The sequence below is a fragment of the Alexandromys fortis genome, unplaced genomic scaffold, assembly GCF_014885135.2.
Source record: "Alexandromys fortis isolate MF-2015 unplaced genomic scaffold, M_Fortis_MF-2015_v1.1 scaffold_18, whole genome shotgun sequence".
Classification (NCBI taxonomy): Eukaryota; Metazoa; Chordata; class Mammalia; order Rodentia; family Cricetidae; genus Alexandromys; species Alexandromys fortis.
In genome coordinates, this window is record NW_026067897.1 from 5,745,088 (window position 1) to 5,758,162 (window position 13,075).

The 13,075-nt window shown below is 49.7% G+C and overlaps 1 pseudogene; it reads left to right on the plus strand.

Moving 5' to 3' along the window:
* Positions 1-12,997, plus strand: part of LOC126515488 (40S ribosomal protein S20-like) — a 23,456-nt pseudogene extending 10,459 nt beyond the window's left edge.
* The last annotated feature ends 78 nt before the right edge of the window (positions 12,998-13,075 follow it).

Here is a 13,075-nt window from a genome sequence, read left to right on the forward strand (position 1 = left end):
CCTCCCTCCCTCCCTCCCTCCCTCCTTTCCTTCCTTTCTCCTTTCCTATAGGGTAGAAGATCTAAGCCCACTTCCAAATTTGAAAAAACCTACCCAAGCCCACCAATCTCTGAGCTCAAAATTCCACCAATCCCTGGGTTAGCCTGGAATCTCACCAATCCCCACCCTGGAAACCTCGTGGAAAGCTCTGCGCCCCCCCCCCCAAACCCTATATAAAGCCTGCCTCCTGCTCCGCTCCCTGCTGCTTCTTGCCATCCTCTTGTGTCTTTACCAATAAAGCTCTTGTGTGAGGTTTGTTGTGTGGTGTGACTTTGTGGTATTCTGTGGCTCCCAGCTGCTAGGATGTTATTCCCTTCAGAGCTGTAACACTTACCCTTCTTCCCTCTCCCCCCCCCCCTTGAGTCTTACTGTGTCGCACAAGTTGGCCGGAACACATGGTCCTCCTGCCTTTTGAGTGCTGGTACCCAGGAGAGCACTAACACACCCAACTTAGGTGCTGTAATTCTTGTCCTAAGTAGATGAGTTTGGACATTGTGTTAGTATTCAGGCATTAAGCTGGGCCCTGTCATCTGGCAGGGTGTACCCAGGCAGTATCCTGGCCGGCCCTGGGTCCTAGACCTATGCAGGTGAAAGGTCCCTTTAAGAGACAAGCTCCTCCCACTCCGGATCTCTTTCCTGCTGCTCTTCCAAAGAGGCAAGCAGGCCTTTGCTTCTCTCCCTTCTTCTCCCTCACTTCCTTCCCTTCTACTCTCCTCTCAATAAACTATTTCTCTCCCTCCGCAAAGGTCTCTCTCGTGTGCTCCTCACCCATCAAGGGACCTGCTCACGCTGTAAATCATAACAGGTTGTCTTAGTTTTGTATGATAAAATAACTATTCTGACAAAGTGGAGGGGGAAAGGGTTCTTTAACTGACAGTTCCAGATTATAGCCCAGCATGGCGGGGTACGAAGTCGGCAGAGACTTAGAACAGCTGGTCACATTATAGCCACAGAGAAGAGAGTGAGAAACGCATGCACACATGCATGCAAGCCACCCACAGTGGGCAAGCTTCCCACATCCGTGAGCGCCATCAAGATAACTCCTAGTACCCTTGGCCACAAGTCAACCTGATCTAGACAATCACAAAGACTGTCTTTCTGGGTGATTCTGGAGTAGGCCAAGATGTCAACTCAGCTATCACAGGGGTCGAGGAATCTGGGAAGAGATCCTTGCTCCTTTAGTTTTTGATGTTGGGTAAGGCACTTAGCTTCCTTAAGTCTAATGTCCACATCTGTAAAGTGGGGATAAAAAGGGCACCCATCCCAGGGCTGTCACCAGAACTAACTGCACAAGAACGGACAGCTTGATGCCTTGATTCCTCACAGCGGCTGTGTGGGAAGATGGAGGAAATGACCAGAAGGCTTTTCCTCAGCTCTAAGCACCCGTGGAGTTCTATGGACTCCATGTTTCTTAGGCTTTCCTGTCTCCTGTTTGAATCACTCAGGGAATGTGACCTGCAGGTTGACATGGTGAACCCCAGAATCTCCATTTCTGACAAGTTTCCAGAGGTGCCCAGATAGCTCACTGTGAGTGGCACAGCACCAAACAGCTCCTCTGCCTCCCCAATCCCACGGACACCCCATCTCCTTGTAGCTCCTCTGCCTCCTCAATCCCACGGATACCCCATCTCCTTATAGCTCCTCTGCCTCCTCAATCCCACGGACACCCCATCTCCTTGTAGCTCCTCTGCCTCCCCAACTCTGTGGACACCCCATCCCCTTGCAGCTCCTCTGCCTCCCCAGTTCTGTGGACACCCCATCCCCTTGCAGCTCCTCTGCCTCCTCAATCCTGTGGACACCCATCCCCTTGCAGCGTTTTTCCTGCCTGAATGTCTCCACACCCAAGCACGCTGGGATGAAGCAACAGCAGGGAGAAGCTGTGCAGGAGAGGTGACTTTTTGTCTCAGAAACACTATAGGGGCTGCATGGGGCCTGGGAGGTGAGTCACGCAGGTCCTGTCTTTAAGAAGACCTAGCGGTCTGATGTTTCATGAGGAAGGTGGCTGTGACAGGCACAGTTTCTGTGAGGTTATCGGCAACTGGTGGCCTTTTTGCTACTGAGAGAGAGCTTAGGTGCCGTAGCTTCCAACTGGCTTATCAGTAAGAAGCACACTGAGGAGGAGGCCACCGTCTTCTGTCTGTCCCCGTTCCTGCTCAGTTCCAGTGGGAGTAGGGTCACGTCAGTCCCTTGATTTTCAGAAACAATTGTCAACCAGACACATGATACATCTGTTTTTAAGAGCTTTCTTTCATTTCTACCCTACGCCCAGACTTCGGAAGAAAACAAAACAGACAGAGGGATGTTAAGGAATGGGACCCATGTCTGGGTTGAGTGACCCCAGCAGTTCCGGAGCAGGGATCCCATATGGGTTTGCTGTTGGTGGGGGTGGCCCCCACACCATGCTCTGTGAGCTACCGGGAGCAAAAACCACAGGGTTGGCTTTACATGGCTGTTGCAAAGAATTAGAAGGTCGAGGCTTACTAAATTAGCCCAAACAAAGGGGAATCTGCTCCAGGGTCCTGAGCTGTAGTGGAGGTTTGGCCACCAAGGGTGGGAATGGCTCTCTCAGTTGGGATTCTGAGTAGATTTGGGGAAGTCTAGTTTTTCAGCTGAGGAGCAAAAATGGGCAGATGGCAATGACTGTCCATAAGCTCCTTTGGGGCGCCTCTGAGGCTTTACCCCTATCTTCTGGTCTGTTTGCACAAGAGAGATGATTGTCGTGAGCCTGGCTGGTCTACCAGTGCAGCACAGATGTGTCCTTGCAGCTGGACCCAGCGTCTGACTAAACAGAGGAAGCTGCCTCCCAGCAGGCCCTGGGACTCCTGAGGTCTGGAGCTGATCTGGAACAGACTGGTTGGTGGAGGCTCCCTGGAACCAGAGAACACTGATAACCTCTTTGTTTTACTCAGGGACGCTCTTCCAGATGATAATGAAAGCAACAGTTGATTGGAAGACACACACACAAGCTAGGCAGTGTCAGTGTGTCAGGAAGGGAGCAGAGTTGCAGAGAGGATGCAGGGACAAAGTCCTCCGAGACCCAGCTGTAAAAGATCGGGTGTAGTGAATGGTTTCCCCACTCCGTCGTGCTTCCCCACCTTTCCGGAGATGTGAGCGGTGAGCTGCGCGCTCCATGGTTTTCCCAAAGAGCTGGGTGAGAGTCCAGTGGCTTCCAGAACCACTCAGGCCTGTCTTCTCTGCTACTTTCTCCTGGTCCAGGAAGGTCTTTGCTTTCATCCATGATTGCTTGTTCCTGACCCCATGCCCCGTGAAAGGCCTTGTCCTGGCTGTAGGCTCACATGGGCATCCAGGTGTGAGGCGGTGGTCTCCATTCATACCGTGAGATGGGTCGAGAGGAGGGATATTGTTTCTAAATTCAGGTCATGTGGATAATGCCACTCCAAGCCTCGGTTTCCCAGCTAGGCTCTGACCTGTTTGCAACTCTCTCTCACAGCGACATTCTTGTGGGCCTGCTCAGTGCCTGCGGCTTGAGTGGTGAGCACTTGGGAGGCTTCAGGCTGTGGGGCCAGTGGAGCAAGGCGCACACAGGTTGGTGGTGGGGGATGAGGGTCAGATAAGGAGGGGTCCTGGTCAGACTTAAAGTAGTGGGTCTAAGCTCTGAGTCCACCAGGAAATCTATTATTGGTGGATCTTGGCATGGAGTGTGGAGATTCATCAAGGCAGATCTATCTTGTGGTGTAGTGATGAGGTGAGCAGGCCTGCTTTTTGTCCCACCCAGCTCCCACAAGGCTAGCTTAGCCCCGGAAATAATAACATAGAAACTGTATTAATTTAAATACTGCCTGGCTCGTTATTTCTAGCCTTATATTGGCTAACTCTCACATCTTGATTAACCCATTTCTATTAATCTGTGTTTACCACGATGTCGTGGCTTACCGGGAAGATTCTAACCTACGTCCATCTTGGGCCGGTGATTCATGGTGTCTGCCTGTCTCTGCTTTCTTCCTCCCACAATTCTGTTCTGTCTTCCCCACCTACCTATGTTCTGACCTCTCAGGTCAAGCAGTTTTCTTTATTAATTAACCAATGAAAGCAACAGATAGATAGAAGACCCTCCTACATCATTGTGGGGCTTCTTGTCCATCAGACTGCCTATCCCATCCGTGCATCCCTCTGGGCTCTGGGTTATTATTATTACTTTAAAAGAGAGGGTCCCACAGGGCAGTTCGGGCTGGTCTGAAACTAGCAATCTTGCATCTGGTTTCTTAGTGCTGGTATTCCAGGTATGAGGCACTATGTGTCTGAATTGTAACTTCAAAAAAACTACATGTATGTACACGTGTCTGCTTGTCTGTGTACACTGCATGCATACAGGGGCCTGTGGAGGCCAGAAGAGGGTGTTAGAGTCCCTGGAACTAGAGTTCCAGGAGGGTTTAAGTTCTCGGGGGTGGGAGCTGGGAGCAGAACCCTGGTTTCTCTGGGAGCAGCATGTGTTCTGAAGCCATCTCTCTAGGCCTGATTTAACTCTTTGGTGCCCTCAAGGCCCTGCCCATGACTACAGAGAGCTTTCACGGGCTCCCTGATCCTGCCTGCTCCTTTCTCGGGACTACTTCTGGCGTCTGTTTTCGGGTCAGGCTTCCTCAACACTTGGCTTGAGTTCTTTATCTCACTTTTAATTACATGTGTGGGGTGGCCTGGAAGCCACTGTGTGGTTACAGTAATTTTGTTTTGAGGTGCCACTCCGTCTCACCTCTGGACCAGCCTGATCATGTGACCCAGGCTAGGCCAGCTGGTACCCTCTGGGCTTCAGTGACTGGTTCAGGAATGGGCAGGTGATCTATATGGTCACTTAAGGTGAGGTCACGTGATTGCTGTGGAATCACTGGCCCACTCCTGCTGGTCTAAACTGGTGACCATGTAAGCTTGGGTGACCACAAGCAGCCCGAGAGGCGCAGTACCAGAAGATGACTCTTGGTGACGTAATTTCAGCTCTGAAGCTGTACCTGAAGCAAAACCCGTGTGTCTTAGTCACTGTCATTTGCTGTGAAGAGACACCATGATCAAGGCAACACTTATCAAAAAAAGCATTGAAGTGGGGGCTTGCTTACAGTTGCAGAGGGTTAGTCCGCCACCATCACGGCAGGGAGCATGGCTCCACCTCGGCACCAGAGCTGTGAGATATTCTGACCTGCAGGATGAGAGAGAAGCTGGCCTGGTGTGGGCTTTTGAAACCTCAAAGCCCACCCCCCAGTGACACACTTCCTCCAACAAGACCACACCTCCTAATCCTTCCCATCCCTCCGGGGCCATTCCTACTCAGCCACCATGCCAGCCTTGGACATTCTGGCTGCAGGACCCAGCCAGTTGTTAAACAGAGAACTGCTTGGGGCTGCGATTGAATAATCTCAGCATAGCCTGACCTGTGTTGTACCGGGGCTGTGTCTGTGCTGAGGACCTGGTTCGGTGCCTAGCATAGGTGAGGTCAATGAATGAGCAAAGAAATGGAGAGGTTTCAGAGAGGCTCCCTTCCTTTTAGACCTGGAAACGAGACAGAGGGTGGAGGCTGTTTCTGCGTGATAATCATGCGGCAGAGTCCCGTGGGAACCAAGTTTCTCTAGCGTAAGGAACTTCAGCTACAGGAAAGAGTGGTCACAAAAGGGCTCTTCAGGGCTCATGAAATTCTCAGAGGATCTAAACTTCTCTAAGCGAAATTCCTTTGCCTTAGGGTTCTGAACTCTTAATCTCACTCTCATTACTTTACAAGAGAATAACTATAAAAACACACACACACACGCACAGAGCTACCAACTTTACCTTCAAAGGGTTTGGATGGTGTGAGAGCCAAAGTTACATTTTAAGTTTTAATTACTGTGCCTTAGAGATCCGTGTGCCCCTTGCCCAAGGACAGAGAGTTCCTGAACTGCTGGAGGCCATTGTTTATGGGTGATAACAAGGCACGTGTTTTCACTCCCCTAAAGAAGTTTGTTTGACCCCTCTGTTCTGGACGTGCTTGATCTCTGCTCTGTGCTGGTAGGAAGGTCACAGGCTGGAATGACGTCAGCATGTATGCTTGCCCCCGATTGGACCTAATGGGAAACACAACAAATTATAGGTTTTCCTTCTTAAACCGCAGCAAACTGTGATTCTGGGTCTTTTCCCTGGAACCTGGGTCTGAATCTGGCCAGAGCCCATCCACCTGACTAGTATTTAATTAAAGCTTGCTTCAAATTTGGCTTTAAACTGTGGGAGTGCTCTTATTCTCGATTGGTGGGATTAACAATAGGAAGGGGCCCAACAGAGAGGAGACAGAACTGGAGACTTTTGAGCCCCGCCAATATAGGACCTTCACAAATGAAGTAAGGGTCTGGGAAGATGGCTCAGCAGGTAAGGGTACCTGTTGCCAAGCCTGATGACCGAGTTTGATCCCCCAAGCTCACACTGTGGAAGGGAAGAACGGAGGCAGGCAAGCTGTCCCCTGACCTCTATGTATGTTGTGGCATGTCTGCACGCATGCACACGCAGAGACAGACACGCAGGTGGACACACTCACTAAATATCTATACTAGAAAAAGTAAGAAAAGGAAAGAACCAGTATCAGCTCTTCACAGCTGGGGAGGGTGTGTGCCAGCTGTTTCTCTCTGGGGCTGGTGGCTGGGGGCGTGTCTCTGAAAGGCAGGCAGGACTGCCTGTGTTGAGAGGTGGACAGAGGGGTGCTGAGGCTAGGGGATTATCTGGAAGGATCTGCCTTGGGTAGGTCACCGGATAAGCTGACTGGGAACAGAATTAGGCAGGCTTAAAACCAGGCTACAGCAGCAAAGAAACGCTGGCCCAGAGACCCGCCTGTTCCTAGAAGACACTTTATCTCACACCATGTCACCATGTCATATACCAACTGTCTGGACGCATGCTCCTTCAGCCTTCTGGGCCTGTGGATGTTGTGGGAGATTGTTCGTTCACTCCTGGCCGTTCTGACTAGAAATAATCACACAGAAGCTGTATTATTTAAATCATTGCTTGGCCAATCACTTAAGCATATCGCTGCTAGCTCTTATATCTTTGGTTAACCCATTTCTATTAATCTGTATATTGTCACGTGGCTGTGGCTTACTGGCAAGGTTCCAATGTGTCTGTCTGGTGGTGGCTACATGGCTTTGTTGGGGGAGACTGCTCATTTGTTCCCAGATGCCTAGCCCTGAAATAATCACTCAGAAAATGATATTTACAATACTGTTTGGCCAATAGCTTAAGCCTCTTTCTTTCTTTCTTTCTTTCTTTCTTTCTTTCTTTCTTTCTTTCTTTCTTTCTTTCTTTCTTTTTAATATACTCAATGTCCTTTATTTATGGCTAGAAACCAATTATGAGTGAGTACCTCCCATGTTCATCTTTTTGGGTCTGGGTTACCTCACTCAGGATAGTGTTTTCTATTTCCATCCATTTGCATGCAAAATTCAAGAAGTCATTGTTTTTTACCGCTGAGTAGTACTCTAATATGTATATATTCCATACTTTCTTCATCCATTCTTCCATTGAAGGACATCTAGGTTGTTTCCAGGTTCTGGCTATTACAAATAATGCTGCTATGAACATAGTTGAACAAATGCTTTTGTAATATGATAGGGCATCTCTTGGGTATATTCCCAAGAGTGGTATTGCTGGGTCCTGGGGTAGGTTGATCCCGAATTTCCTGAGAAACCGCTTAAGCCTATTTCAAGCTAGCTCTTATATCCTAAACTAACCCATCTCTGTTAATCTGTGCATCACCACAAGGTTGTGGCCGACCCGCAAAGTTTCGACAGGCTCCAGCAGAGGCATCTGTCTTTGGCAGCGGCTACATGACTTCTCCCTGACTCTGCCTTCTTTTCTCTCTATATATCTTTTCCAGCCTGGCTATATTCTGTTCAGCCCTTGGCTGAAAGCAGCTTCATTATCCATTAACCAATAAAAGCAACACATATACAGAAGGACTTCCCACATCATGTGGATTTTTTTGTTTTTCTATTTTTTTTTCCAAGACAGGGTTTCTCTGTGTAGCTTTGGCTGTCCTGGAACTCACTCTGTAGACCAGGCTGGCCCCGAACTCACGGAGATCCATCTGTCTCTGCCTCTCGAGTGCTGGAATTAAAGGCGTGCGCCACCACTGCCCGGCACAGCCTGTGGATTCTCGGGTGAAATGGAGAAGCTGGAAGCACGCCCTGGACTAATTGTGACTTCCAGGTCTGGTGTTCTTTTCCAAGTCATCTTCTCGCCATTGTTCCTCTGCAAAGCCCACTGAGAGAAGGGATGAAATGTCACCAGCCATATAGTGTGCACCTTAAGACACCCATGGAGAGGTCATGAGTTAGCCGGGGCGCAGCTGATGGCCTTCCTGCCTTCTCACACAGTGCTTCCTTCTTGGTGCTCTCACAGTTGGAGGCTTCGGCAGGACTGAGGACTGGTGCTGTGTCTGGGGAGAGAGCTTCTAGGCCCCCACCTAAGTGGCAGTTGTTGGGGAGCCAGCAGCATGGATGCAGAAACCCACACTTGGTCTGGGGTGACTGAGAGTGGTGCAGGTGGATGTCTGGGCTGGAGGACACGTGTGGGCTCCTGGGTCCAGGCATTTCCTACGTCTGGAAAGCAAGACGCCAGTCAGAACATTCAGCAAGGGCCTTGAGTTTAGCGTCTGTTATTGTGGCAGATGGCAAGATGCACTAGAACAGGGCCTGAGGATGGACTGAAGGGACTTAGCTCCTGGCATCCAGTCCTTCTGTAGGGCAAGAACACAAATGGAGGCTCATGGACAGAGGGAGAGGACTCTGACCTGTGCGGGACCTCTATCCTGTCCGTGCCAGTTTCTGTAAAACCTGGGGTAGATAACAGGTAAACAGGACTGGTCTTTTGGGGCAGAGGGAGAATTTCTGCTTTTCTACACTGCATTTTTTTTTAACGCACAAAAACGTGAGTATCAGATAATCGTTTTTTTTGTTTTCTGCAGTAATAAAATCTTAAAAATAAAACCTAATCACTATACCCTTGGATGTTTGTGCTGAACACGCATGTTCAAAGGTCACGAAGATACGGTTTCCTGGCCTCAAACGCCTGTCAGCACAAGCCTACACTCCTTTGCCAAGGCCATCATCTTGGTCTCCCATTGCTTCAGGCAGCTGAGGAACCACTTTCTCTCTCCCGCTCAGTCTTAGATCCTCAGAAGTGCTGCAGGGACAGATTCGAGAAGTGAAGGCAAATTCTTTTAATGTGGCTGGCTTCAAGTACATCTGGCCAGAAAGTGCCACCAAAGCCTCCCCTAACAAGATTCAACTAAGCGATGCTTATTCTTTTTGCCTTAAAAAACAAAGTTGTGTGGATTAGAACGGGGTTTTTTTTACCCAGAGGGGGGAAAAATAGCCATTGTTAACGACAGCAGGTGGAGTTGATGAGAAAATAAAACGGAGGTTTTCCCAAGAGACCAACGCCAAGAAGGGAAATGTGGTATTTGGTGCAGGTCTGCCCCCTATGGACCAGATTCTCAACTTACGGGGTTAACTGAAAGGCTCTGACTGCTATGACCTTGAGGCCACGCTTGCCCCTTTTTACTGCCACCTGATGCCACTCCCCAGGTTAAGGCAGCCTCAGGGACTTCCTCCTTTCCTGGCTCCCTTGGCTTGGAATGTGACCTGGGGACTCAACCACGTACCCGCTGCAGGGAGAATGTCAGATCAGGAAAGGGGAAGTTTTAAGAGACAAGCTTTCCTTTCCTGTCTGGGAGCAGTGTGTATTTCTAGCCCATACTGACGTGTAGCAAGGCAGTTTCCATCTTGGTCACAGTGGAACAATGATGAGCCACAAGATGTCCAGAGTTGTCTCCCCAGGTTGTGAAATAGCTTGATGCTTTGTCTGCCTATGGATTCTGATGTCCGGTTATGACTGAGCCAAAGACACTGGCCTAAAAGAGCAATTACGATAACTCCTTTGCAAATGGCCTGTCTTACTAGCCCGACTCCTGCCTGATCACCAGGGCCCTGGGCTCTCTTGCTAGACACCTGGCACAGGATGGCGAGTAAACACATTCCTGTGTGCTTTGAGTCCTTTCTAAGGGTCATGTTGGGTCTCCTGCTATCAGACGAAGCTTGGTGGGACCATGAAGCAAGCCATGAGGGGCAAGTCAGTAAGCGGCACCCTCCATGGCCTCTGCATCAGATCCTGCCTCCAGGTTCCTGTCCTGCAAGTTCCTGCTCTCACTGCTTCTGCTGACCAACTGTTAACAGGAACTGTGACTGAAATACACCTTTTCCTCCCATGGTTGCTCTTGGTCATGGAGTTTCTTCACAGCAAACCCTGTTGGGAGCATTTGAAGTCCTGGCCTCCAGCTGCTCTTCCCTGCTAAAGATCTTTACTTTCCTTCTGATTTGAGTTACTGAAAGCTGTGTCAAAGTTGTTTACCAGCTCTGCTTCAGGAGCACGAGCATGAGCACGTGTTGTCTTGGCCTTGAGGATCTGAGGATAAGGTTTTCACCTGTTGGCCCATCTGACTGTGTTGGGTATATAAGCCTCCGTGGTGCTATTGAATAGAGGGCTTCTTACCAGTGACTAAAGGTCCGTGTCTGTGTCTCTCTGTCTGTGTGTTTATATGTTTTAACCTCCAGGCCCTTGCCCGAAGCTCACGAACTGTATGGTAGCAGATAGAGCTCAGACAGGCGTTGTGTGCTGCAAAACCCTAAAACACTAGTCTTGAGGCGTGGTGGTGTGCGCCGTGGAGCTCCTCTCTGCCTGCTCTCGTCCTGACTCACCACTGTTTGCTCCCCGCCGAGGAACAAGTCGGTCTGGAAGCCCGGACTGCAGCCATGGCTTTCAAAGACACCGGGAAGACGCCCGTGGAGCCCAAGGTGGCCATCCACTACCGCATCCAGATCACGCTCACCAGCCGCCAACGTGAAGTCGTTGGAGAAGGTGTGTGCCGACCTGATCAGAGGCGCCAAGAAGAACCTGAAAGTGAAGGGGCCGGTGCGCATGCCCACCAAGACCCTGAGTATCACTACGAGAAAAACACCTTGTGGGGAAGGCTCCAAAACGTGGGATCGTTTCCAAATGAGAATCCACAAGCACCTCATTGATTTGCACAGTCCTTCTGAGATAAACAGATTACGTCCATCAGTATTGAGCCGGGCGTGGAGGTTGAAGTCACCATTGCAGATGCCTAAGTCAACTGTTTTAATAAGTTGACTTAATCGGTTAAAAAAAAAACCCACTTAGTCTTACAGTAGAATAAATGTAATAGCAGGGATGCTGGGCCTCGCTGCAGACAGATGAATCAGGCTTCTGGACTTGAGGCCTGGGTATGGCACTTCCGAATGTTTTCCTGTTGACCCGGTCTAAAGCCATCTTACTGCAGGAAAGCATCTTACTGCTGGGGTAAGCCGAGTTCTTTACTGCACAGCAATGCGAGTTGGTGTGTAACCGACATTATAATATTCTAACGTGCCTTCTTGTATTACAAAGACTAAGTCATGTTATGTTCCCGTGTGGGTCCTGGGGATTGAACTCAGGTTATCAAATGCTTGTACCCCCCCCCCCAAAAATGCTTGTACCCACCACACCACCTCAACCAACCAAGATTAGCCCCCCACCCCCACGGTGACACAACCAAGTGTCAGCCTTTTACTAGTTGTCATTTGTGTTCATCAGTGTAAATGTTCACACGGTGCAAAAGTAAATCAATGTCTGAGTGCTGTGAAAACATCTGGAAGCTCCTGAGGTGGATTTCACTTTGAGAGCTGACTGTGTCTAAGAAACACTGCGGAAAATGAGTTGCAGTGACAGAGCAAGATGAGGCAGTCCAGGAGAAAGGGATGTGTGCCTGAGAACTGGCGGGCAGGAAGAGGGAAGGGCCGGGGCAGAGGCACCTCAAGACAGAATGGAACCAGGAATACCTTCATGGTGGCTTCTGTAGGTTTAAGTCTCCCTCAGCAAGCTATGAGAGCATTTTTCTACACGGTTTAGTTGGTGTGTATGTTGATATACTGAGTCAGGGTCTATAGTCCTGGCTGTCCTGTAACTCAGAGAACCTTCTGCCTCTGCTTCCCAAGTGCTGGGACTAAAGGTGTGTCCACACCTCAGCTGTGCTGTGTGCCTTTCACCAGACTATCCCAGAGTTCAGGGTGATCTCTGGAGGTTAAAAGGCAGCCGGAGTCACATGGTAAGGCCCTGTCTCAAAACGAACAAAACCCCAAAGCTACAATTTAAATAAAGTTCAGGTGGCCACATTATTCATTAATGATGAAATCAAAAGCAGCGGTGCTGATTTTTCTTATGGGGAAGATCTGTGGGCATGAACGGTTGCTCTGTGATTTTAACAGATGGAATTTATCTCCGAAGGAAACAGAATGTTGTAACCAAACACTGTGATTGTCACTTTTCATGTTCCATGACTTAGGCCTAGCAGCAAGCTCACATAGAGACGCCACTGTTCACACAGACCGTCCGCACGATGCCCACACTCAAGCAGCACTGTGGGAACCCGGTCTCAACCCTGGTTCTAGAGTACTTCACTTATTACAGAGGACAGCATAGGTTGTTAGGTTGGCAGCATGCACCTTCACCTGCTGGCCCATCTCACTGCCCTACTTTCCTTTGAGACAAGGGATCACACAGCCCAGAATACAGCTGATCCTCTGTCTACTTCTGCAGTACTGGAACCGTGGTGTGTGTCACAGTGTCATTTTATGCAAAGATGGGACTCAGACCCAGGGTTCCGAGCATGCTAGACACTCTGCTGAGCAACACTCCCGCCATCATTATGGCCTTCCCGTGTGTGTACATTTGCTTGGTTCTTATTCCCCGCCCAGCCTCCTCCATCCCTCCTCTCCCCAAACAGCTCCCCTTTCTGCTTTCATGTCATGTGTATTCCTTTATTCTGTCTCGGTCCCTTCCCCACCTTCAGACCAATGTGGTCTTTTAAATGTGGCACAAACCCGAAGACAGACGCCGTGAGGTCTCTACGAGACACTGAAGATGCGTGAGGTGACAGACACCATGCAGTCCTGGGGAGCAGTGTCTCACTCTGTAGGCCGGGCTGGCCGTGAACTCACACCCTCTTGCCTCAGTC